General features: G+C 40.0%; 1 protein-coding gene across 1 annotated transcript in view; it reads right to left on the bottom strand.

The window, feature by feature from the left end:
- The window catches only part of SLC39A10 (solute carrier family 39 member 10), a 108,309-nt gene extending 85,846 nt beyond the window's left edge, over positions 1–22,463 (bottom strand). The window contains exons 1-2 of the mRNA XM_071747845.1: positions 22,373–22,463; positions 4,061–4,127 (exon numbers count right to left, since the gene is read on the bottom strand). The gene's annotated coding sequence lies outside the window, so the exon portion shown is untranslated. The remainder of the gene's footprint in view (positions 1–4,060; positions 4,128–22,372) is intronic.
- Positions 22,464–26,119: the final 3,656 nt, after the last annotated feature.

Below are 26,119 nucleotides of genomic sequence, written 5' to 3'. Positions count from 1 at the left end.
TATTCTCTGCTAACATCTCAGTGCTATGATATTGTCTCCCTTCCCATGGTTGTTGCTTTTATAGGGGAAGAGCAACCTGTGAATGCTGGGCCAGGTGCAAAGACACTGAATGTTTCTAAATGTTCAGACACTCCAATAAATCACACATAAAGCCATTGCTTTAGTGTTAATATTCCCTGCTACCATCTCAGTGCTAGGATATTGCCTCCCTTTCCATGGTTTTTTGGTTTTCCAGGGGAAGAGCAGCCTGTGGATGCTGGGCCAGGTGCAAAGAGAGCACAAGTCAAAACCTTTTTGCTCAAGAACCCAAGTGACTACACAGATCAGCCTGGAGATTTAAGTGGCTTAGAGACACTGAATGTTTTTAAAATTTAGAGACACTCCAATAAATCACACATAAAACCACTGCTTTAGTGCTAATATTCCCTGCTACCATCTCAGTGCTATGATATTGCCTCCCTTTCCATGGTTTTTGGTTTTCCAGGGGAAGAGCAGCCTGTGAATGCTGGGCCAGGTGCAAAGAGAGCACAAGTCAAAACCTTTTTGCTCAAGAACCCAAGTGACTACACAGATCAGCCTGGAGATTTAAGTGGCTTAGAGACACTGAATGTTTCTAAATGCTTAGAGACACTCCAATAAATCACACAGAGCCATAAAGCCACTGCTTTAGTGCTGCAGGAGCTTGAGTGAGTGGGAGGGTGGCCAGGGGAGCAAGGCAGAGGGGTTGGTCTGACTCCAGCACTCCCAAGATGAAACCACACGAGGTCTGGTACCTGGAAGGACACCGTAAGCCACATTTTGCCTGCAGCATGCCCAATATCTGCCTGAGAGCTGAGCAGGCAGATACCATCTAGAAAGCCACGCCTGGCTTCCTACAGGTGCCTGCTCTGCTGGAGGTTGGCCCCACCACAAAACCATTGCTCCACTTTCCTGGCTGGAAGCAGCGAGGGGGTGGTGGGCGACACGGTTTCCAAACCAAAATGCTGGAGGGGAAAAAGAGACCTGGGTTTGGAGGGTTCTCCTCCTCCTCCTCTGTTTGTTGCTGGGTCTGAGGAAATGTAGGGCCCAGCTCTGTGACCTGGCAGAGGCACTACTGAAGTTAAAAGGGTTGCTATTTTAAGGGTTGCTTGATTGTGGAAGGGCTGCTTTAAGCATAACCATTGATAGAGATCAAGAAAAATCGTACTGCTGACAGGAGCAAGCACCATTACCCACTGAAAAGTTACCCCAAAAGTTACACAAACTGGACTTCCTAGATTGAACACCCAGCTACGTATGAAAATCTACTAAGAGTAAGGATTAGAGTCAAACAGGCAAGTGTGAGCAGTGAATTGATAATGAAATTGTAGGCTGTAGTCTCACATGCAATGTCTGAGGGCAGCTTCCTCCCTCTTGGCACCTTCTTACTATCCCCAGCAACTCCTCCTGTCAGGAGATCATATGGAAATGAGCACCATAAAAGTAGAGTGAACACTTCTATTAGGTGTACTGCATGGAGCAGGGGTCACTATTCTATTAATAGTGTCAGTCTCTAAAACAGAAGAGTGAAAAACTATGGAAAACAGAAAAAAATGTCTTTATCTGGTGCTGAAGAGCACTGGAGGTACCTCCAATGTCAGCAGAGCTCACTGAAGGTATAACCCAAGTTGTGTCATGTCACATGCAAAGTACCCAAGCATTTTGCAGTATTGATTTCAGTATCATGGTAATTAAGAACAGGTGCATATAAATGAGAAGAGAGGCACTCTAATTGTTACTAATGAACTCCTTTACAAGAACTTTACATAATGAAATGCGTAATTAAACATTAATGACCAATATCATTACTGGCAATTTTATTCCACTTACACACGATTTTGGCCTTAGGTGAAGCCTCAGGTTTTAGTAAAGCTGTCATTCCTGCTGCTGCTCCTTTGTTTGCTTTACAACCACATCATATTTTAGCCTTGAAAAGTCTTCTGGATATTTATATCTAATATGGATTTAAAGGAGCACTGCTTCCAGACTCAGTCCTGCTTCTAGCACTCACAGAGTAGGTGGCAACCTAAAAACTCACACCAGGTATTATGATGAACCAGGAAATCTTGTGCTCCAGTACCCCTACAAAGCACTGAGCAGGAAACCCAGCCAACCACGTGAAGTGTGCATGTTCTAACATTTTAAAATGCACTTTGATTTTTCTCTGGCTACTTTACAGCCACACTTGACATTTTTCAGCTTTCCTTTTAGGTGGCTATTGCTGCTGAAGTCCCCATCCCACACCCTTTTCTTTTCCATGTCAACCACTGAGGAAGACAATGATGTCTTCAGCCTGGAGAAGAGGAGGCTCAGGGGAGACCTCATCACTCTCTCCAACTCCCTGAAAGGAGGTTGGAGCCAGGGGGGGGTTGGGCTCTTTTCCCAGGCAACTCTCAGCAAGACAAGAGGGCACAAGAGGTCTCAAGTTGTGCCAGGGGAGGTTTAGGTTGGACATTAGAAAGAATTTCTTTCTGGAGAGGGTGATCAGCCATTGGAATGGGCTGCCCAGGGAAGGGGTGGATTCTCCATCCCTGGAGATATTTCAAAAGAGCCTGGATGTGGCACTCAGTGCCATGGGCTGGGAACTGCAGCGGGAGTGGAGCAAGGGTTGGACTTGATGAGCTCTGAGGTCCCTTCCAACCCAGCCCATTCTGTGATTCTATGATGAAACAGCTGCTTTTCCTTGGCTACAGCTTGATCCTTCAAGCTCAAGCTTAGCTTACAGCCTCAATTACAGCCTCAGTACAGGGTACTTTGTGAGCAAGCTGTGCAAGACTGCCAGGAGGCTGACCCAGCAACCTCTGAAATTGAGCCAAAAAACACAAGAGCCCTTCAACCTGCTTGTGTGCTGTAATAGTGTCATCCAGCCAAAGGAGGAAGGTAACTCACCTTTCACTTGAGCACCTGTAGCTGTATTTAGGCAGCTGAGGAGGTTGGTGTCACAGCAATGTTTCTATTTGGTCACTGATTCAGTAATCCTAACTCTGAGAAATGCCCTATATACAGTGAAAGGCAAGCAATATGCCTAGGACTGTATTGCCTTTAGTGGCCACTTTTCTAAGGAGCTATCTACAGTGCTAAAATTCAATAATATCTTTAAAAAGAATCCCATAGTCTGTCCCTTACTAGTTTCCTACAATTCTTTAAGATACTAAAAGGTTTAAAATATTAAAGACTATTTCCTTTGTAACCAGTATAAAAATTAATAATAGAAGAATATTAAGAAGCTTGGAGAGAAACAATCTAAAGCTGGGGAGTGGATAAAATGGGACAGGACATTCACCAGATATCCAGTACTTCCTGTGATGTGTTGTGATCACCATTTTGTCTTTCTTACCAGATTCTTACTGAACTATTTGTGCTACCACTGAAAAAGAAGCTGATCCAAACATAGTGGATTTTTTCCAGTGTCCATACAATACTTCCTATCTGTTCTGAGATTCATAATTTGTAAAACACAGAATATCAAAACCAAGCTTTCAAGATTAATACCTGGGCAAATAAAATGGCAGGAGAAATGGAATATAAGTCAATATATTATTAGTAATAGTATAAGTAAACTAAAGTATGGACAGCAACCACACATGAAATTGATCACAAGGTGAACATGGACTCAGAATCCCTGGTGGCATGACAGTTCCATGAAAAAAGTCAATTTAGTGCTCAGAAACAGAGAGGCAAATGAGTTGAAGTACACTTCTGGTGCCTACATCTCAAAAAGGAGAAGTCTAGAAGTGGAGAATATTTGCCCAAATTATGCTCATCTCAAAACACCCTAGGACTGCCAATTATTGCAGGCTAGGAAATACCAGCAATGCAGATACATACACTGCTTAATCCTACACTGTTCCTGTGGCATCCCACATGGGAGAAAAATCACCTTTGTTGTGCCATAGTGCAGCCAGGCTACATCTCTATTAGCAGCAATATACAGAGAATATTTGTACCTGAGGATTATGATGATTAAGGACTGAGCTATGCCTGAAATTCTTCCTTCATTACCAACACAAGGGGGTTTGCTGTGTCTGTAAGAAATTCTTACCTTGCTCTGGCTTCAGCATGGTGATCCCTGTGTGCAGCCAGGATCAATGCACTCACTGCTCTTCCTCCTAGGAGAGAAATTGGAAGAAATTGTCAGGAAGGTTCCATCCCTTAAGGCAGCTGAAATACACAGATTGCAGAATGAAGAAAACAAATGGAAGTCTTGATCCCTTTGGTTTGCTGCAGAGCAGAGGACACCACTCCTGGTTTGGTTTTTATGATACTTAACCATGCTTAGACCTCTTCTTGTCATGGCTTTGGCAAGAAGAATGATTATTTTTTCACCACTGTTTTCTACACAATATATAATTTATATGTAATATCCTAAAAGCCTATTAAACACAAAAACATGGGTGAATCCTTCAGGAAGTTCCTCAGGAAGAGGGGAAGGAATATCAGGGAAGTTGTCCCTTGGTTCTTCCCCAGCTGCACCTTTCTCTGTTCAGACATTTGCTGCTGTCAGAGGCACTGGGTCCATCCTGTGTGAGTTCAGGCTCATGAGGCTCTGATCCCAGCATCTCTATTTGCATAACAACACTATATACACATCTTCCAAGTCAAATCTGCCTCATCTCCTATTAAAAAAAGGTTTTAGTCTCATCAACAAATGCAAAGATGACGTTAATACAGACAATAAATGAAGCAGATTCTGATCATGCCTCATCCTCCCCAAAAGTATTAGCTCTGCTAATGGAATTTCTGGTCTTGATTCTTACATAAAAACCACAACATATTTAGATTTGCAGCTTGCTACAGGTTCTGTAACACAAAAAAATCTGGTGCAAACTCTCTGTCCATGCAAATTTCCTCTGTCCCCAAAGGTGACATTTCTCTCTGATTGTCCCAGCTCCCTGATATTCAGTGTTACTTACGTGTGCAGGGATCACACTTGAGTGCTTTTGGATGCCTGCATGGCTCAGTGGTGTGAAACACAAATAAATAATACCCTGGGTAATAAATCTTCACTTTTTTCCTCCTGCTTTTTCATGTGACTAAATTCTGATTTGAGTCATGGCGAGATAATCTCATTTAGTTGTCTAAAAGAAATGTATGCTAATTCTGAGCTGAGGCATTGTTCAAGTGAAATGAACTGCATTTGTTTTCTAGTGATTCTGACTCATTAGAAGGAGTATTTGCATCTACTGAATCTGAAGAAACATTTTAGAAACACTGAGTTTTATTTAAGAAAGAATGTGCTTCAGTGACAAGGGCACCATATCTAGTGTTATTAATTACAGTCTTAGGAATAAGCAGATTTAGAAAAGCTCAGTGTCTGGAGCAATTATGGTTTGTAATTTCTGGGGTTTTATATTTGTAAATTTATCTTGCATAGGGAAGCCACTTAGAAGTGAAAAGCAGGTGATTTTGTGCTGGAAATTTTGGTGTGATTAATCAGCATCCACAGTTAGCCAGATAAATTGTCATTGGCACTCAGAAAGACAAACACATGACATGAAAATATCAGCCCTTTTTGTTGTTTTTTTCTAAAAGTTTATATATATATTAAAAAAAAAATTGAAAAGCTCTTGAGTAGATGAGATTACTCATTTTAAGCACTAAAAAAGTCCCGAGAAACAGAGGTGGGTGTTATTATGGCAGTGTTAGAAGTGCCAGCCCTACTTGCAACATTGGAGGAAGAGATTTTGTCTTGGACCCTAACTGTGTGGAACTGCTTTTTAGCTCAGTTTTGCAAGATTGTGAAACTACTCTCAGAGAAGCTAAAGCCCTGGTAAAACAGCTTGATTCAATGGCACCATTCAGGAAAGCAATGCAATAAGCATTGACATTCACATTGTTTTTCACACTTTTGCAATACAAGCAAAAAATATAAACACCAGCTAGAAGCCAGCACAGACTGAAACATGATTTTTTTTGCTGCACAGAACTTGGGTCTCTACTGCATCTCTACTGCAATAAGCAAGCCTGCAGCCAGAGGAAGATGACTTCTGTGAGGGTCAAATACTTTTAGTCTCAATGGATGAAATGCTCCATGTAAAATAATCATGATTCAGCTCCATGTAAATGTGCTGGAACTAAAATCTGAGCTGCTCCCCAGTTCAGGCACTGTTACCATCTCACATCAGTGATACACAGCCACTTGCAGCACTCCTCCTCCTCCTCCCTCAGCTTTCCTGGAACATGAGGTAGCAACAACAAGCAGTCAAGAGTTTGAAATGGTCAGAGACTGGATTGCCTTTTACTAGCCAAGTAATTTCTAGGACATTTGGATTGCCAGGAAGCTGAACATGAGCCAGCAGTGTGCCCAGGTGGCCAAGAAGGCCAATGGCATCCTGGGCTGGCTCAGGAACAGCGTGGCCAGCAGATCCAGGGAAGGGATTCTGCCCCTGTGCTCAGCCCTGGGGAGGCCACAGCTTGAGTCCTGGGTCCAGTTCTGGGCCCCTCAGCTCAGGAAGGAGATTGAGGTGCTGGAGCAGGTCCAGAGAAGAGCAAGGAGGCTGGGAAGGGATCCAGCACAAGTCCTGTGAGGAAGGGCTGAGGGAGCTGGGGGTGTTGAGGCTGGAGAAGAGGAGGCTCAGGGGAGACCTCATCACTCTCTCCAACTCCCTGAAAGGAGGTTGGAGCCAGGGGGGGGTTGGGCTCTTTTCCCAGGCAACTCTCAGCAAGACAAGAGGGCACAAGAGGTCTCAAGTTGTGCCAGGGGAGGTTTAGGTTGGACATTAGAAAGAATTTCTTTCTGGAGAGGGTGATCAGCCATTGGAATGGGCTGCCCAGGGAAGGGGTGGATTCTCCATCCCTGGAGATATTTCAAAAGAGCCTGGATGTGGCACTCAGTGCCATGGGCTGGGAACTGCAGCGGGAGTGGATCAAGGGTTGGACTTGATGAGCTCTGAGGTCCCTTCCAACCCAGCCAGTTCTGTGATTCTATGGTTCTATTATTCTATACAAGCATCCACTGGGCTTTATTTGTAGGTTTTGATCTGAAGCACACCAGTGGTTTAACCTTGGCAGTTCAAATCTGAAATGACCATTCTGGTAAATGAAAAGGTCTTCCCAGCCTGGAGAAGAAGTTAAATGCATCTGAAGGAGTGCAGATGTGTTCAGAGAGATGGGAAGAGGCTCACTTCTTCTTCCTCTCAGTCTGAGTGGCACATAATGCCTCACTCCCACTCTGTCACCTTCTGAATGATTATCTAAAAGTTTTCTTCACTGAAGGATCTTCACCAGTTTTGGGCTGGGCCCCTGGTGATAACACAGGTGGAGTGGTTTAGGTAAATATGTCTCCTTTTTTAAAATCATTGCAGAGTAACAAAATATCTAGATCAGGTTTTGTTGCTGGATACCACACTGAGAGCATCTCTGCAGACTCTTCTTCCTTTCAGGAAGCCATAAACCCCTGTAAATTACTTTAGAGATAGAAGGTCTTGTAGACAATGTTGAGCTGACAGATGAGATCTTCTGCAAATAATTCTGCCAGAAGATTCTGAGCAAGATTCTGGCAGTTCTTCTGGCTGTGTGCATGGCTATCTCTTGGAGAGGGAGGAAAATGAGCCTGTCAGTTTTCTTACTGCAGAATTCACCTCCCAGGGAAACCCCATTGGAGGCAGAGCTATGGATGAGGAAGGGCCTAAAGCCAGATGATGGGCTGTAAAAGGATGAGGAGCTGATAAATCTATAATGTAAATACCTGCTTCTCTTATTTTAGGAGCAGCAAGAGGTGCTTGATAAAGTAGTTATTCAGTTACTCCTGGATTGCCTTTGTGATAGAGCTTTGCTTTCCATGATTTACCCACCCAGAGCACAAATGTTGTTAAATAGTTGTCAGGAGTTTCAGAAGTACACATGCAGCCTGTCACTGCTGAATTCAAATCCAGGCTCTGCTCCATAGCTGGAAGAATCTTCTGTATCTTCTCCTTTGCATAGCCCACCTTTAAAGAAAAAACATATTTCTTTTCATAGCTCTCTGGCAGAATCCAGCAGCATGTTACATCATCAGAAAGTCTGGGAGCTGTATTTCCTACCTTGGGTCTTTTTTGTCACGGTGAAGTTCAGAAAAGTCCCTAGAATTTTTTTTTCTTTTTTATTTTCCAGGATAGCTGCTCATTTAACCTCTAGCACAATTAGAAAGGCAACTTGCCTCTGTTTTTTGGGAGTGAGTCTTGGATTGTTTCCCCAGTGCTGATGGGCAGGAAGCTGCAGTGCCAGGTATTCTGGAAGGAAGGAAACAGGGGATTTTACAGGGGGTTTTACAGAACACATTGGTGGCAACGTGCTGTGTCCTGGCATTTGACAAGGGACAAAGACCAGAGAACATTTTGGAGGGAGAAGGAGCAGAGAAAAACTGGTCAAAAACTTGGATGAAGGGTTAAACAAGAGAAGATTCAGACAAGGAGCAGGACCAGAGGCAAGGCAGGCTGGCAAGGGGCATGGAGCTGGGGTGTTTAAAGCTGCTGTGACATTGCAGTTCCCACTGCCCTCAGCTGAGCTCCAGAGCTTAATTAGAGGGAAAAAGAAAAATACAAACAAAAAAACCCCACTTCTCTCACCAGGCTTCCTCACAAGTCACTTTGTTGCTTCCAAATGGATCACCATTTTCGGGTTGTTTTTTTTTTTTTTTTTTTTTTTGAGGTTTAGCTCTAGAGATACACCAAGAGCAAACCACCCACTGAGATAACATATGCAAGATTAGGGGAAATTCCACACTTAGGGGAAATGGAAATGTTTTGTTTTTAATTGTGCCTGCTTGGGATTGCTTAGGGGCTTGAGGCACGAGATTAAAACCCAAAGGAAGAGCTGTGGGAAGAGTGCAGGCAAGATCTGTTCCATGCAAATGCCTCACACCTCAGCTCTGGTTCACTGCCTGTTGTTTCCCTATGTGTGTACACCTACAACTAGAAGAAATTCACATTATAGCAAAAACAATGGTAAAAATGTCTTTTCCTTCAGTTTTTGGTAACTTGAACTGGGCATTAAGCCTCTTCCTGTTTATATGGTCAGGAAGGATGGGAGCAGGTTCCCTCTGAGAGAACACAAAAACCAGATTATTCTGGCACACTAGAAAATAGAAATATTTCTAATTTCAGCTGTGAAGAACAAGGAGAATACATTTTAAAAAGAAATCTAATAGAATTCGGGTTGATTTGGATTTACTGCAGGTCTATACAGGGGTTTAGGTCATTTTTGAGGAAAAATTACTTCTTAAAACATCAAAGTATAACTCCAAGAAAGGATGCAACACATTGATTATTCAAACACTGAAGTCAGAGAATCAATTGGATTGCAGCACGGAATTATAAAATGGAAGTTTTTATTCACATTAAAGAATGGCTCTCAAAATCAATAGCACTGGGTACTACTACAGACGTGTGATTAATATTTGCTTAAAAATATCCTCAGTTTTTCTTGCAGAATTGAGATTGAGCCTCTAAGGATAGGACACACTAAGAAGAGGACAGATTGGCCTCAGCTGTGAAATTTAGATGTGGATCTAAAGAAAGATTGGATGTTTTTAGATCAGAGTTTTGATGTAGCTCTTTACAGAAATAACATTCTGTTGAGAAGCTATGATTTGGATGCACCAGATTTTGATGACATTTATATTCAGACAAGTTTCTGCAGGGCATGAATCTTTCAGGACTGCAAGACCTGTGTAAACTCAGATGTGTGTCCATATGCAACATGTAAAATAGTTCCCCAAATTATTTGAAAGTTGCCACAGGTCTTTAGCTTAAAAAAAATTTGTAATCTTGAATTCTGCCCACATCATTTCATAACTGGGTTACTCAGGAAAAGTTAAGGCTCACATAACTTTTCTTAAGCACCAAATGTCAAAATATTAGTGAATCAGAAGTACCAAAAATATCATATTATTTATGTCTTCTTAGTATGTTTATTTCTGCAATGCCTCCAGAAAAATTAGTAATTCTTTACTTGTTCATTCAACAAATAATAGCACTAGATGTTCTAATGAGTGTCACACAATGCTTTAAAGGACTCTACCCTATTTTTACCCTCAACTGAAAGACAGTCTTGCTGAAATATACAGTACTTAAAATATTCCCCTCAGCGTGTTGCAGAACACTATCATTTGAAAAACACTGATATTCTGGTTTTCTCCAATTAAAATTAAAAACACAACCCCCAAATTCAGTTAATTCTAAAGTCAAAAGCACCTTGTAAAAGGAATTCCTTGCAGAAGGAAGACAGAATTTGGAATTCTCACAGGAAATCCCAGAAATCTTTTCAACCCTGTATCCAGGGGACAGTGTAAAGATGGGAGAAGAAACACAACCCAGGTTCTGAATGATGACAGAGCATGCAGCAAAAAGACAAACTCTATTTAAACAGCACTTCCACTTATCTTGTACTCCCAGTTACCTCCCAAGTACCTTGCCAGCTCTTCATCAGACTTTCTTAAGGCTGCTTGGTCACTCATCTGTTATTTCCATGACCACAAAAATAAGTTCTGTTGTTCCAAACACCTTGCTAAGATCAGGGTTCCAAATCTTGTTTGTCCTCCCAAATGTGGCAGGGATGTTTTTTTCCCTTCCAGTCTCACCCAGCTGCCTCCCCTCAGAATCCCTGCCATAAATCAGTAACCCAACATCAGCAGAGCCTGAGGGTTTTACTGATCAATTCTTGGAGAACAGATCCCCTGGATCACACCCCTTATCTGACTGTAGTCTACAAGCAGCACAGAAGCTGAAGCATCATGGCCCTCTGTCACCCACAGGGGAAAGAACAGCACTGAGCTGTCTGTCTGTCAGTCAGATCACACTGTTTCTCCAAACACTGAATTAGAGCAACAAAACCCTATGCCTGTTTCAGACTTCACACCTTAGAGACCAAAAACCAATAATTAAAAAAAAAAAAAAAAAAAAGATTCAGAATATTAAGTTGCTTTTACATGCTTGTGCTAATGCTTTAGCAATACCTTCTAGCTTAGGGACTGAAATAAAAAAAAAGGAAAACATTATCAAAATGTCAATTTTAATAACTAAAGATTCTGGGCTAAGTAATTTCTAAATTAGAAGGCATGACTATGAGCAGATTAATCAAAACTCAAGAGAATTAGTGACAAGTTGCTACCTGTTGACTGATGTTTCTATTAAAAAGTACATCAGATACAAAAATGCCTTTACTGCTGGCCTGAAAGCCCCCCTCTATCTTTATCACCCTGTTAAAAAATTATATTAGTGCTGCTGTTGCTGGTTAGATCCAGCAAAACCAGGAAAGTTGCTTCTCTCCTGGTGCTCTGAGTGACATCAAGTATTTTCATGTCTAAGAGCAGCTTGAAATATCCTGAAAATGCAGACAATAACAGAAGTTCTTGTGAGCCTAACAGTAATAAACCCACTGCCTTTGTAGTTAAGACAACGAATACATATTGCACCATCTTGCAACCCAATTAAAATGGTGGCTTTGCCACTTTTTCATTTGATTCTAACTTTTGAGTCTCTGTATTAAAAGTATTGATCTGAGGACAACACGGTGTAAAGTTGTTGACTTTAAAATGATACATTTTCTAAGATTGAAACGATCCAATTCTCTAGGATTCATTAGGAAAAAAAGAGATTGTCAGTATCAGCTCCAATTCCATATCATTTTTCCTTTCATGTTGTTAGGAACCATGACACACACTGCCTTGTATATTTTGCAGCCCTCTCTTAGAGAAGATAGATTTCCATGCTGGCTGAAGAGTTTCCTAGGAGAATATATTTTTTTAACTGGGTGCTAAAGAGTGTGAGTAACTTCTGGGATCCTCCAGTGAAAGATGGTCTAATAAACCCCACTACAGAGTGCTATTGCTAACAGACAATGAAAACTGACTGTAAAGCTGAGCACGACAGGATTCTATTAGAAGAGAAGAAGTAGCACACCTTTGCTTCAATGGAATATATGTCCAGGCAGTGAAACATGATAAATATCTAAATTACATTTTCCTGTGTAGCCTCATGCATGGCTATTTCCCAGGGAGCTGCTAAGTGATACAAATTCACACTGCAGCTTGCCCTGTGCTGTTCTGCTCCTCCGTGCCCACACAAGATATATTTAAAACCCAGGTGATGTGGAAGATACTGAGCAAAATCTCACATGCACAGGACAGATCTTTGCTCCTTTACTGCAGTTTAATTCACTTGTGCAGACATTCAAAGCTTACACCCCTTCAAATGCTTATCTGAATCACAGAGTACACCACTGTTCTGAGAGGTGTTTGCCAAAGAAGTGGCACAGGAATTGGGAACTGATCTCAGGGGAAACAATATGTGAGAGAAGTGCTGCTGTTTGAAATATTTATAAGGGTGTTGAAGAAGGCTAAGCAAAAAATGTCATGAGGATGAAGAAAGTGTTCAATAACAGGAAGAACCTGTTGCTGTTAAGCCAGGAGCTAGAGTGAATAATATACCAGCTGCTCCTGTGAAAGACCACACTTTATCTACCTTGTTTCAAAAGGCTCTTAAGTGCTGGATGTTCCCTGAAGGATTTTTCTCTGTAAGTGGGTGTGCCTGAGTGAAATCAGCAAGTAATTTGGCAGATTGTCACTCCCTGCACAAGGGTAAGGCTGGAATAACAGATGAATGCAGGCCACAGAGAAGGCTCTAACAGGCTTCCTAAGGTCACTCTCAAATCTCCACCAGCACTTGAGGGAAAGGAATAGGAAGAGGAAAATTAGCCAGCTAGAGTTTGCTGACAAGAGCAGGATTTTCTCCATTTTCAAGAGCAGTGAGAGTGAGGAATTTCTTTTTGAAGGTGTGGAGTGGGATGGGGGCTTTTGAAATACAGAACCAGCAGGTGGAGGGAGCAGATTAAGATAGAAATGATGAGGTAGGTATGGACAGCAAAGAGCCCCAAATCCTGCTCTGGGTGGCACGAGGCAGTGGGAGCTCAGGGACAGCAGAAGCTGGGAAGGGAACAGTGGGTGGGAACTGCCTGGGAGCTTGGGATTGAAAAAAGGAGCCACAAGAGTTACAGGCATGTAGAAAGTGCATCAGAAAGGACTATTTGCTCTTCAAGTTCCTCACCCACCTCTGGTCAGGTGCTACAACCACAGGCTGGGTTGCAGCCATCACAAAGGATGCAGAGCTGCACACAGAAATCAGGAAGAGAAGCAAGAGCAGTGCTGCAGAACCTGGAGGGATGTTTCCTCCCCTGTGGTTTTCCTCTGAGCCTTGGAGAATTATCTTTGCAAACTGAGGTGCAGCACTGGCAGCTCTCTCCAGCTTCTCAGGATTCCCTGCCCTGAAAGATGCTGGCTATTAAAAAGTTTTGAAATTCTGATTTCAGAGGTGCTCAGCCCCTGAAATTCCAATCAGTCACAAGGAGAATTGCAAACAGATCTTCTTCAGAATGGATTTATGTGAAAAGAATTAAATTATATTCCAATTGCAGAGCTGAGATTGTTTATTTTTCATTGCAGACTGCCAAATTTTTTTTGCCATTAAGAATTTATCACAATGTTAGTCTTTTCCCTTCGAATTAGACAAAAGGCATAAAATAACAGACAAAAGACCCACTTTTCTCTCTCTTCTTGCTTCTTGTAAGCAATTTGTTTAGTTTTTCTGTTCGTTTTCATTTCATCTCTATAAATGCAAAGTTTCAAAGACACAGGAAGAAATCTTAGTCCTGTAGTTTCCTCAAAGGAAAGTTAATTTATCTGACATGGATGCTATCAGAAGGTTAAGTCTTTGCCATCAAAACTGTGAATTCCATGTGAGCAAACTCCTCTTCCCAGTTGAGTTCATGTTGCTTGGTGCAGATGCAGAGCCTACCTCACTAGGAGCAATTTGAAGTGGAAATATTGCTAATTGATAAAAAAACCTGAAGACTGGAACAACAATTTTAAAAAGATTCATCAAGAAGCCTAAAAAGAACAAGGTGTTTTGATTTAGACATTCAATAAAATTTAATTTTAATTTAATTAATCTAATTTAATTTTTTAATTTAATCTTCACATGCTGGAAACTGTGTGTAGCTACTGGAAGCTTTTGCATTTTGGAGCAGGTAATCTCCAGAGATGAGGAACAGCAGATCTGGATGCAGGATGGGGACTTTCTCCATCTTCAAGAGCAGTGAGAGTGAGGAATATCTTGTTGAAGGTGTGGTTTGGGGTTTGAAGGTTTTGTTTCCCACACAGACTGTTCTGGCTCTTCAGATCAAAAATGTTGTGACAGCACTTCTTGTAACAATCACAAGAATCAACTATATTAAATGTTTGCCATCTCTTGAGAAGTCAGGAGGATGGTTAACTGAGATGCTTTCACTCTTTTGCTACCAAATAATGCTTAAAGGATATAACCCTGGAGAAACTCTGCTAAATATCAGGATGTATTCCTGTTTCAAAGCAAGGTTTCAGAGGTGTGCAGAGGGTCCTCCTTAGCCTTGCTGCATTCCTTCTCTTTAGTATTAAAAAGCAAACAGAAGTGACACAGCTTCAAAATCCCTTTGAGAACCTGACTCACCTGTATTTCCCAGGAGTCCTTCAAATGAATTGTTTGTCAAAATCCTCACAAAGGTAGGGATTAAATCCACTGAATTTAAGGCATTAGAGAAAATACACTTATTTTTATTTGTCAGGACACTGTGTCTATACCAGAATTCACTTTTCTGTGCCTCTCAAGTGCTCTGCTTTCTGCACTGAAACATTGCTTTGGCACTCAGGGCTCCCTGAGTGGTGGCAGAAGCTCCAAGTTAGCACAAAGAAAGCATCAATACCATTCCCACAGCTATTTCTTTCTAACAGAGCTGGCTACAAGTGGAAGGGGACAAAGGGAGAAAATTCTAAACTGTAATAATATTCTGAATGAAAGAAGGATTCTCAACCAAGATCATGTTTCTCCTCTAATTACTACTAATTAGTATTAGAGGACATGAGTGTGAAGTGCCAGTTCTGAAAGAAAGGGAGTGGGCACTGGCTTCATTTTTTCTTTGAAAATATGGTTATGATTCATTTCTTGCAACCAGTTTTAGATTATTGAATGAAGAAAGGCCAAGAAACTTTTGAGGCAAACACGGGAGCTCCAGAACCCTAATTTTTTCCCTCTTCTCCCACTTTTCCTGCCAATACTGCCTGTAATGCCTACTCACCCTTATTATTTACCTCTTACAGAATTATAAAAAAAAAGGTAAATGGCTTATCACTAGAACTGCTAATGATTGGTTCCTAACAGAATGGTGCAGCTGATCTGCCAGGCCACTGACCCAAGAGGGCAGGAATGACACTTCCTTTGGAAATCACTGGCAGAGATTGGAAGCCAAATGGGTGATGTAAGAGCACAGGTAAGGGTGCCCTAGGTAGAAAAGAAATTTTTCCAGAGCACAGAAGGCTGTTAATCCTATTCTACAAAAAGGCTTTCACTCACTGCCCTGACTTGGGGTCTGACATGCACCTTATCTCTGCAGGGTTTTCATATTTCCTTGTTCCAAGGAAGAGCCACTGAGCTGTAAGGAAGGCAGACAGACAAACAGCAAGTCAGTTCCAGGTGGACATCAATCCATACAGGGGTTGTGGCTGAGCTGCACAGCAACAGGAGTTTTCTTTGTCTTTTTATCTTTGGAAGTATCAAACCTCACAGTTCCTCTGGAAAGGGGAAAGACCAAGGATTCAGTTAATTATTGATACCAAAGTGCCAGGCTCAAAATGCCAGCCCAAGCACTTGGGCTGAAATTCAGGATCTTCATCACTGCAGCTGATGGATAAGACTTAGAGAGCCACTCCACATCTGAGGAAGCAAAATGTAATTATTGTAAAAGTGGTGACAGGGCAGGTAAATGACTGGCCCCAGAATTTAAAATGTCAGACCTAGTTAGTTATACCTTAGCTAATAAAACCAGCAGTGATAAGACTGTTACAGACTGGTGAAAAATTAATGAAGTCTTTAGTGAACTTCATGGCAAATTACATAAATCAGAGCTAACTTAATAAAATCCCAGAACATCTTTAGTAGCAATTAGATAAAGAAAATAACTCTACTAGAATCTTCTCATCTCTACTGGAAGATTCTGAAAGACATTAAAGTAGTGGGAACAGCATAAGTGAATGATAAGTTCAACAGTAAGATCACTAAATAAGCTTAGATTTTTATTTTAAAATGGTCATTTGTGCAAGAGAGTGTTTTGAAACCCCTTTCTATGAAACTAAAAAGTCAATGTTTCTTTTTTGATGAACATGAAGGAAGATCTGTGCATGCTGTGTAGACACACATATAAAACAAAATTTCCCACATGGTTGTTGCTGGACTTGGAGTGAATAAGCAGGTGCCTGTAGAAGAATTTCAATAATTATTTTTAAAAAACAAACAAACCCTAAAGAGGGACAAACAGCAAACTTAATTTTCACCAGAGACAAACCAGATTCAAAGCACTTGAGTAAAATGGGGGCTCCTCACAGCACTACTGTGATAAATTCACATTAAAATTCCAAGTGTTTGGATGCAGACAGATGTGTGAGCAGGGAAAAATTTCACCAGGGGCATTTAGTACTAGGCACAGGCAGTACCTGGGGCCTGATTTCCATCATACCTCAGTACCTTTAGAAACTTTGCTTTCATTTTACCTCTGAGACTGTACTTGCAATTGAAACATCAAGAACAACGGGCTGAAAATTTATTTTGGATTCAGAAAGAGCCTAGGCCTCATGCAGGCTTTTCTACTTTATTTTACTTACTAAGGACAAGTAAGGGAGAGGGGAAGAAGAAGGAAAAAAGATTGTGCCATGTCTCCTAAACCAGGACAAGAAGCCTTGAGCCAAACTTGTCCCGTGAGAATAATTAATAGTAAGTAATAACTCTGAATTTATGTCTTATCCTATACAAGTGGAGAAATCCTTCACAGGACTTAAAGGAAAGGGCAAATGAAGAACACTTTTTGTGACTTGCTTCCATCTTCTGATGGCTCAGAAGAACTGTAAGATGATCATGGAATTTATAAATGCAATGACCTTCTCTTACTGTTTTATACAAACACTGCCCCTCTTCAATGAATGTTACCACTCCATACCCCCCCCAGCACCTGCAGTCCCACCACAGCACCAGAGATCCCCCTTAAGCCTTCCAGATTTCCAGTAGCAACCCCACCAACCTGTGCTCTGGCTGCCTGAAGAGTCAGGACACTGCAGAGGGGTGTAATGAAAGCATCCTGAGACACTCAGTTCCTTGAGGTTTGCTGATGGTGGAATTCACCAAGCAGAAATCAAACAATGTGTTCCCAGAGTACTGCACTCAGTTAAGCAAAGCATCACCTCAGAGTTGCCAAATTAATAAATCTGAATCCATGATATCCTGCCTTTTACCTTGTTTAAATTTCTCCTTTGAATGACAAAGCAACATTTTGGGAAATTTCCTATCTCAACTCCAAATTATAACAATAATCTTTATAATATACATAACATAAATATATATATACAGTAATCTAGAATTTATAATAATATAATAATATATAATAATCTAGCAATAATAATAATATACTAATAACAATCTAATAATCTAATTTATAATAATCTAATAATTTTTCCTTCGAATGACAAAGCAAAATTTTGGGAAATTTCCTATCTCAACTTCAAATTATAACAATAATTTTTATAATATACATAACATAAATATATATATAATAATAATCTATAATTTATAATAATAGAATAATATATAATAATCTAACAACAGTAATAACAATATACTACTAATAATCTAATAATCTAATTTATTATAATCTAATAATTTCTCCTTTGAATGACAAAGCAAAATTTTGGGAAATTTCCTATCTCAACTCCAAATCATAACAATAATCTCCACAGAAACTAATCCTTAGTACTTTAAAATCATCTTATGAAAAAAGATCCGCCAGGACATTGACAGTCATGAAGTCTGTTAAATAAAAGCAGCTCAGCAGGTGGTTGGATGTTGAATTTTACCTTCAACATTGACAGATCATCCAGTACCCACCACTGCCAAGCAAAGATGTCTTGAGCAGGGGGCATTTTGTGACACAAGGCTATAGAGGAGTTACCATTCTATTTATTAAGCTTGGCACGCTCTGCTGCAGCCAGAGCTATAAAATGCATCAGAGTAATAAAGGAAAAAATAGTTTTTAATAACAACCCCTCAGAGGACATTGGTCTTTGGACCAGGAGGCTTTTGACATTACCCCTGAGCACTACTACAGGAAAGGAGAGAGGGTTGTGCTGGTTGTGCTCCACACTGTGAAGGAGAGGAAGAGTTTGTGCCCCTTTTCCTGCAGACAAGGCTGAGCTGTCAGGTACTGCTCAGGGAAGCAGTGCTGCCTCCATCCTTGGTGCTCCCAAAAACCCCAGGTACCTGCTCCTACCTGAGACCTCCTGAGATCCACCCCAACCTGAATTATCTGCAGCAGGACCATCACTGCATGGAGGCACCAGCACGGAATTTTCCTTCCCTTGAGCTCTCATTTTCAAAAGGACTTGAAAAAGAAAGATGTGTGTTCAAACTATTTGTATAAAAATGTGTAAGAATTTGTGGTGAAAGTGTGCTCCATGCAGAATTCTGCTGTAACCATGGTAACTTCCATTGAGGGAGGCATCCATTGTAAATCTATAAGGAGCTCATTTAGAAGAGATTTCTTGTACTAGTCATTGATTTATGAATATTCCAATCATGTAAAAACCACCCCAACTTCTTACAGAACTGCCTCTAAGTCATGCAGCTGTCTAAGGATGCTGTCAGAAGCATTCATATGGAATGGTTTCTAAATTGTATTTTAGGGTTCTTCTGAAACTTGGATATTTTGGAGGCTAAATTGGAACAAGGTCATTGCAGGTTTCCTGAGTCTGGCTTCTAGTATTCCACTGTACTTTGCCTTATATGTTTTTCATACATAAATGGTAAAATTGTCTTTCTTTAAACACCCAGCTTCTTGTCTGAGGGTAAAATCATAAATAAAGGAAGTTTTCCCCTGTTTGTATTCTGGTTGTGAACTCTCCTTAAAATCATCAGCTCTCTGCTCCCCCTCACCTAGGACAAAATGCTGAACCAGTATTTCCCTGTGGCTCCTGTCCATCTTGCAGCCTCTCTCAGTGGAGCTCTGCCCTTCATTTCTCACATAATTTTTGTGAAATCTTAGATGGTGGAATTGTTTCTAAAGTATCAGTGTTGAAATCTGAGATAGTTGTTCTATGTCTTGCTTTACCTGCTTACAACCACAAATGAGGATGCATATCCTATATATAAGAACTGTTTTTATATATATATATATATCCTATATATAAGAACATATAAATATGTTCTTAGAGGTGAGATTAAACATTTCCAGAGGACATTGAACTTACTGTGTATACATATATATTTTTTTTTTTTACTGTTGGTTTACTAGTGCAGTCAAATGCAGAAAGATAATGAATCCTGAATAACCTCTCTCTGCTCTTAAGAACAAGTCCCTTTCAAGGTGAATTTCTTTGTATGGAAAGGCATCAGCCAGACATCAAGAAAGTCAGTATATTCCAAGCAGTAGTTTAAAAATTCAGAAAAGCCTCCTGCAAAGAGCACAGGTCTGGGGACTAAGTAACACTTGTGATGTTGGATAAGAGAGTGTATTCATGAAGTATGCAAGTAACATCACTAAATAGATTGGCAATGATTTGGATTTTTTTTTGTGTCTCTTTTTTGATACTGTTTTGATCCCATTGCCTTGGTTATTAAAATCAGCATCTAGAGAAGCCCAAGGGCCTTCTAAGAAACTCTGCCTGATGATTAACTTCACAGTGATACAAGAAGCCTTGGGGAACCTCAAGTTATTCATCCAAGCTTGCACAGCCCACCTGGTTTTTGTACAGACAGCAGAATTTCTGCAGACTTGAGAGGCCAGAAATATCTTTTCCTAAGAAAAAGGGACATCCCTCCTGAAATGGCTTGGGAAAAAGTCAGCAGGTCCATTTCTAAACCCCATCTAAAATGGCTAAAGCAGGCTTGGCCTTTCAGTTTGAATACATGAAGTCTAATGTAATGTTAAGGGGAAAAAAAGAAGAGGCTTCCACTACTCCCCTGTTAAATTTGTCTCATGGAAGAATATTTAACTCTTCAGATCCTGATTAATTTTTCAGGATCTTTTATGAACAATACCAAGCACACAAATGTAATTACTCTTTTCTAGGCTTTCCTTCTAATGATATAAATATAAATGATTGTAGAGCTGAAATGCTTGATCCAAACTCCCTTTTCCATTAATTCAATGATACTCCAAAGAATTTATTCATGTCTTGACCCTTTTTTTTTTTTAAATCTCTGCACAAATCAGATCATTCTTAGTGAAGTTTCACTTAGCAGCAGCACTGCATCCTGCTGCACAGGTAACACAGCTTGCATGTTAACATTGCCTGCAGGGCTGCAGTTCTGTTGGATACCTTCATGGAAAAGGAAGAAATATCAAATTTTGGATATTTTGGCTATTTCCTTCAGTTTGCCAGAGGGTTAAAAGCAATTAGTTGCATCTTGTCAAAATGCCAGGCTTTTACAAAGCATACACTTGTCCTCTTATTTATCTCCTGGTTTGTTGAGTGATTCAGGACTGGGCTCTAGAATTTGAGATTTGATCTACACCTTTTTTTTAAACTTAAAAAATTCACCCCTCCTCTGATCCCACTTTTCTAACCAGCTCACTTTCTGATTTTTGGAAGGCAGCAGTATGTGACTTTAGGTATTTCCCCCCCACACACACAAGTGCACACAGGAGAGGGAAGATGGAGATTTAAAAGTGTAGCAGACACAATGTATTTATGAGCAGCAATTTCTCTGTACTCCAGAAGCATGAACCTGAAGTTTCCAAGAGCAGCTCTTCCTCCACCAAGTCAAGAATCATTTTGTTCTGACTGCAGTTCACAGAATTTGCACATGCAGAGCTTCCTCATGGGAAGTTCAACTTTTGTTTCTTTCAGAGTGTTAATAAAAGCCAGATTAAAAAAAAATATGTGGATGCCCTTTGCTATGGAAACCACAACAGTGCTGCTGCAGCTGGTTAACTAAGCAGTAAAGCTCAGGGACAGGAATAATTCCCTGTGCTCTCCTTCTGTCACCTGCCAACCTGAGGGAATGCAAAGCTAGCTTAAAAATAATAATAATTTTAAAAATATTAAAAAAATAAAGAAAAAAGTACTTTTAGAAACCTTCCTCTGGTGAAGCCCTATCCTTTCTGTTTGATTCCAGCTTTCAGTCTCTGTGGGAATGTATTCAGAGCTGAATCTCAGCTTTGCTGTACAGCACCCAACCACCATTCAGCTGCTGGATCTCCTGAGGGCAGGCAGGAGGAGGAGATGTGATCACACATCCATTTCATGGGGCTGCTCCTGCATAGAATGGAGGTAACCAGAACAGCCAGCTGCAAATATTTCATTGGAGAGCTTATCCTGGCTGTTGTCAGAGCCAGGCTAGGGTGAAGAGGCAGAACATCCAAAGCCTTCAAAGCCAGCAGCTACAGCAACACAATTACATCAGAATCTCAGATTTGCTAACAGGAAAACATGACTGTATTTCTAGCCCTTAATTATGAAAAAAAAAAAAAAAAAAAGCCAGAAAGCCTCAAGGCATCTCTGTCATGGTACTGAAATATACTAAAAACTCCAGGCAGCCTTAATTCTGTGCTGGGAGTGATGCCCATCTTTACTACCTAATTAATTGCAAAGATGAACTTGCAGGAAGAACAATTATCTGTCTTTTCTGCTGAGTAGCAAGGTATTTTGGCAAAGAGATAGGCAAAAATTTGTATTGGCTGAGCAGAAAATTTCTCACTCAACATTTCAGGAAGCTAAAAATATTTGGCAAATAATTTCAGTCAAAGCAAGCAGGGAATTTTAAAAGAAATGTTTCCAATTTGATTGTAGCTGTGTTCAGCATACCATTTGCCATTTTAAAGCAGACTGGTTTGGAAAAGACAAAATACTTACAATATTTTTTTTTTTTAACACTTCATTTGGTCCATGCTTTGTGTTCTGCCAAAAGACCCTGAAGTTTTTTTGTCTCTTTGCAGTCAGAAATAATTTTATCCATCACCACTTCTCACCTAGACCACAAAATTCCTATCTCATTGTCCTATCATTGCCTGGAGCCCAGTGTGCCTCATTGCTGACAGACCAGCCACTTATATATTAAAATGCAAAATCTAATGTGGAAACTCCCAGAAATAAAATGTGTTCAATTACAGTCTTGTTAAAAACACCTTCTGTGAGAAGAATCCTTCAATTTCTAACTACAGGCTTTTAAAATGAGTGAACCTCTGTCATTTTTTGTTTTTTCTTGTCATTTTTTTGTCATTTTTTGTCATTTTGTTATTTTTTGTTTGTTTTGAGCTCATGCAGCACTTGGCAGGTGGTGGAATGGTCTGTTCAGAGCAATGTTACCTTTATAGAAGGTCCCTGGTCATGGTAGTGCAGTTAAGGACAACTCTGCTGCTCAGGGAAGAGGTTTTTGGAAATGAGCTGCTGCTGCCCTGGTGTCAGACCTCTCTGAGTCTCTGCTGCCTTCCATCTGAAAAGAAAAATTATATATTTGCTGAAAGAAACTTCTGTGTGTAGAGATGGATTTACTTGTCCAGCAGGAATAAATGTAACATAGTAGCCAGTGTGGAAAATAATAAATTATTCAAAACAATATAAAATGCATATTTAGTCACTCGGGATCAAGATTTGAGGAAGTTTTGGGAAGGGTTTATTTTAAAGACATAACTTACACAGGGAAAAAAATGTCAGTAAATGTTTACATGCTCACTGCAGTACAAATTTGGTTTTGGGTGGATTGGAAGCAAGTTGAAGCTGAAAAACTGCAGTTGTCCATTGACACTGAAGAGCTCATCAGGCAAAGAACCTAAGGAGCTCATCTACATGAGGAAACCACTCAAGTAGATAGCCCTTAGCTCTTATTTTAGAGCTTAAAAAGCCCAATTTTGCACTCAGAGACTCTAAACTGGATTTAAAAGCCCTATTATTTTATTGCAAGCATCTCCAAAAAGAATTAGTCAGAAATAACCATTCCAGTTTAAATTTAAAAGCTGTTTTGACACAAATTAAGGACTACTTAGAAAAATTGTGACTGAACAAGTTCTGCTTATGGACTTGAGTTACAAGGTTCATCCATCACTAATGGAAACTGGGAAAAAACAGTTGAGTTTTTGCTCCAAGACCCTATGACTCGGTGTTTCCTTTGCATGAAAAGCTGTCACAAAGCACAAATGCTCAGAGACCTTGAGAAGAATTTCATAATCTGAAGGGAAAAATTGAAGTGCAAGGCTGTAATCTTCATCCTGAAATCATTAATGCCATTACATAAAACTAACTTCCTGATATTAAATCCAAAATGTTACTATTTTGAAAATGTTTACTCCACTCAATACAAAATAGGAAGTAAATACAAATGAAAAAATTGAAGTGTTATTCAGTCAATCATGACTGCAATAGGTACACTCTATCAGCAAGCAAAATCATCTTTGAATTGTTAAGGTTTGCTTTTCTTAACCCCACCAAAATGGAAAAGGAAGCAACCCAAATGGAAGCACTTTTTTTCAAGAAAAATAAAAGTATAGCTCTTTTTTACAAATTGAAATACTGTTGGCTTGAAGCCAGCCTCCTTCACTGCTCTTCTTGTCCACACCTCCAAAAATGCTTCATCTGCAACTCCAATTTTTCTTATTGCATCACATCTTTGATTTGCTCAAGTGGTTTACTAACCCTCTCCAGTCCTCAGTTATTAAAAGTCAATGAGCTTCTAATAAATGTGTGCTTCCTCTCCTTTGGAAGTCCTTGCAAAGTCACAGTGTGAGCTGGTTCAGTGACCTCTGCAGCTGCTGAGGCAAATTTCCTATTTTTGAGTGAGAGCTGCCTTGGGATGCACTCCATGCCTGATATTCCCAAGGGAAGCTGCAGCTGGGAGCCTGCAGGCAGCAGCAATTTGGCTGCTGAGGTCTCATCCCTGCTGTAATATAATCACCTTATTTTCTAAAATATGAAAAATCAAGCAAAGAGCAATGACCCATCCTTGAGCAACCTCTGTGTAACAACAAGGAATTCTTTTAAGGATGTGCAGCACTGTTTTAAAGTTCAGGAAAATCCTACTCAGTAGGTTCAAGATTTTCCAAAATATTTCTACTTAAATTAATAGAAGAATTCTGAGTACACTGAACAATGATTTTCCTTGACACAGGATAACCACAAAGTTTGAGATTGTTGAAAGTACATAAAGACTGGGATTGCTATTCTGGGATGCAGAAATTTACCCAAATGCCAGTTCTTACAATTTTCTATTGGTAAAAGTCATCAAATTGGTCTCACTTTTTATGCAAAGGACCCTTCTGTTAGATGTCCTGGCAAATAAAAGCAGAAATAAATGGGTAAAATAACTTACTTGGCAGATATGAAAATTGGCAAAATAAAATTTGGTGGACTCTTCCTCTTTAAAATTCCAATATGCAAGGCAAAGTATTTTTTCCCCTAAGAAATTTGAGTAACAGTGGCCTGTGCACAAAGGTACCACTCATTTTCAAGCCTGGAAATGTGTAAGAATCTAAGAAGTATGAGAAAAGATGCAGCATCCACTTGTAAAGGTGGCAAGACTGTTGATTCTTACACATTTCATGGTGTGGTGAAGAAGTAGAAAACCTAGAAAAAAACCCTGACTTGGGTACTGTTTTATTAGACAAGACAGTTTAATTCTGGTAGAAAAAAGGAGTTCATATTTTTAGTTTTCAGTCCTTCATTAATGATTCTTTTCCTTTTCCTCCCTCCTTGTGAGCAGGGTGCTGTTAACATGGACAGCATGAGGACTTTATTAAATGATTTTCTAAGACCTAAGAGCATAATTATCTCATTGAAAAAAACCTGAGCAGTCATTTCTGTCTTGTCACTCAGTAATGTCCAATAAGAAGGGCTGATCCTGGTTTAGCCCTTACACCATACCTGAGGGGTTGGATGCAACTTGGGGAGAGCTGGGGATAGCAGAGAGGTTACTGATCCTTAGGGAAAACACTTTGACAGTTCCAGATGGACTGGATCAGGATGCCTATGTGGGAATTTAGTCTCTTATATCAAAGGGGGGCTTCCTGTAGCTGAGGTTTAGCATCTCTGATACTGGCTGCTCTCAGACAGAATATTTAAGTACAGGGAAAATGAGTTCTGCCTTCCCTAAGCAAAAGGATATTTTCTTAACAGGGAAATAGGATGACTCCCTTGCAAAATCCTAAATGGACAAATGCTAACTTAATTTCATCCAGCTTCCTAACCCAAAAAGCAGCTCATAACTCTTAGCTACAGAGTAGGAGAGCACTTGGTATTTGCCTACATTAGGGTTTAAGGACACCTTTGCACAGCTCAGGAGAGCATACTGTATATAGATTTGTGTTTATACACATAATATGTACAAATTACATGTATAGATAACATGTTATATGTATATACACATATATAATATTCAAACAGGACCTACAGAGACTCCTTGAAAAGAGGCAATAATTCACTTAGCTCACCTCTAGCTAACATGGATGATATTGCCTGGTAATTCCTGCTGGGAAAACTGGTCCTGCTCATGGCTTTTGAAAGCACACACTGTATAAAATCTTTTCTGAGATTTCCTTGAAAATCTGGTGCTCCACTGCTCTAGTACCAGGCACATAAATTACTAGAATTTTCATGCACCAGAACAATTTTGCCAGGGTTAGTGGAGAGCTTATCAGAAATGTACAGTTGATTTGATTTAAAAAAACCAAACGAAAACAAAACAAAACAAAAAAAAAACCCAAAATATATAAGACATTAAAAAAGTGACAGTTTTGAAGTGTTCTTCATAATACTGTAAAATTTCATGGTCACTTTGATACAGCTGATTTGACTGGCACTTCAAAGGACACCAATGAATATAAACAGCTCTCAGCTTTTTTTTTTTTTTTTTCTTTCTCCCTGCCAGTCGAGGGTGGATTCAGAGATTGCTTCATATGATATTTTATTAACTTCCACAAACTGTATGAAAACAATTCAAAATATCTCTTTGATAAAACAGCTTTAGCAAGAGCTAAATTGAGTCCCACGATTCAGCAATATCCCATATGGCATCTCATATGTCTCAAAACCTGCCTGCATCTTCACAGTGGTTTTTTTTTTTTC

This window comes from Heliangelus exortis, chromosome 6, assembly GCF_036169615.1.
Source record: "Heliangelus exortis chromosome 6, bHelExo1.hap1, whole genome shotgun sequence".
In the NCBI taxonomy this organism is placed as follows: Eukaryota; Metazoa; Chordata; class Aves; order Apodiformes; family Trochilidae; genus Heliangelus; species Heliangelus exortis.
Note: the sequence above shows the minus strand (reverse complement) of the source record. Positions and strands in the feature narration are given on the sequence as shown.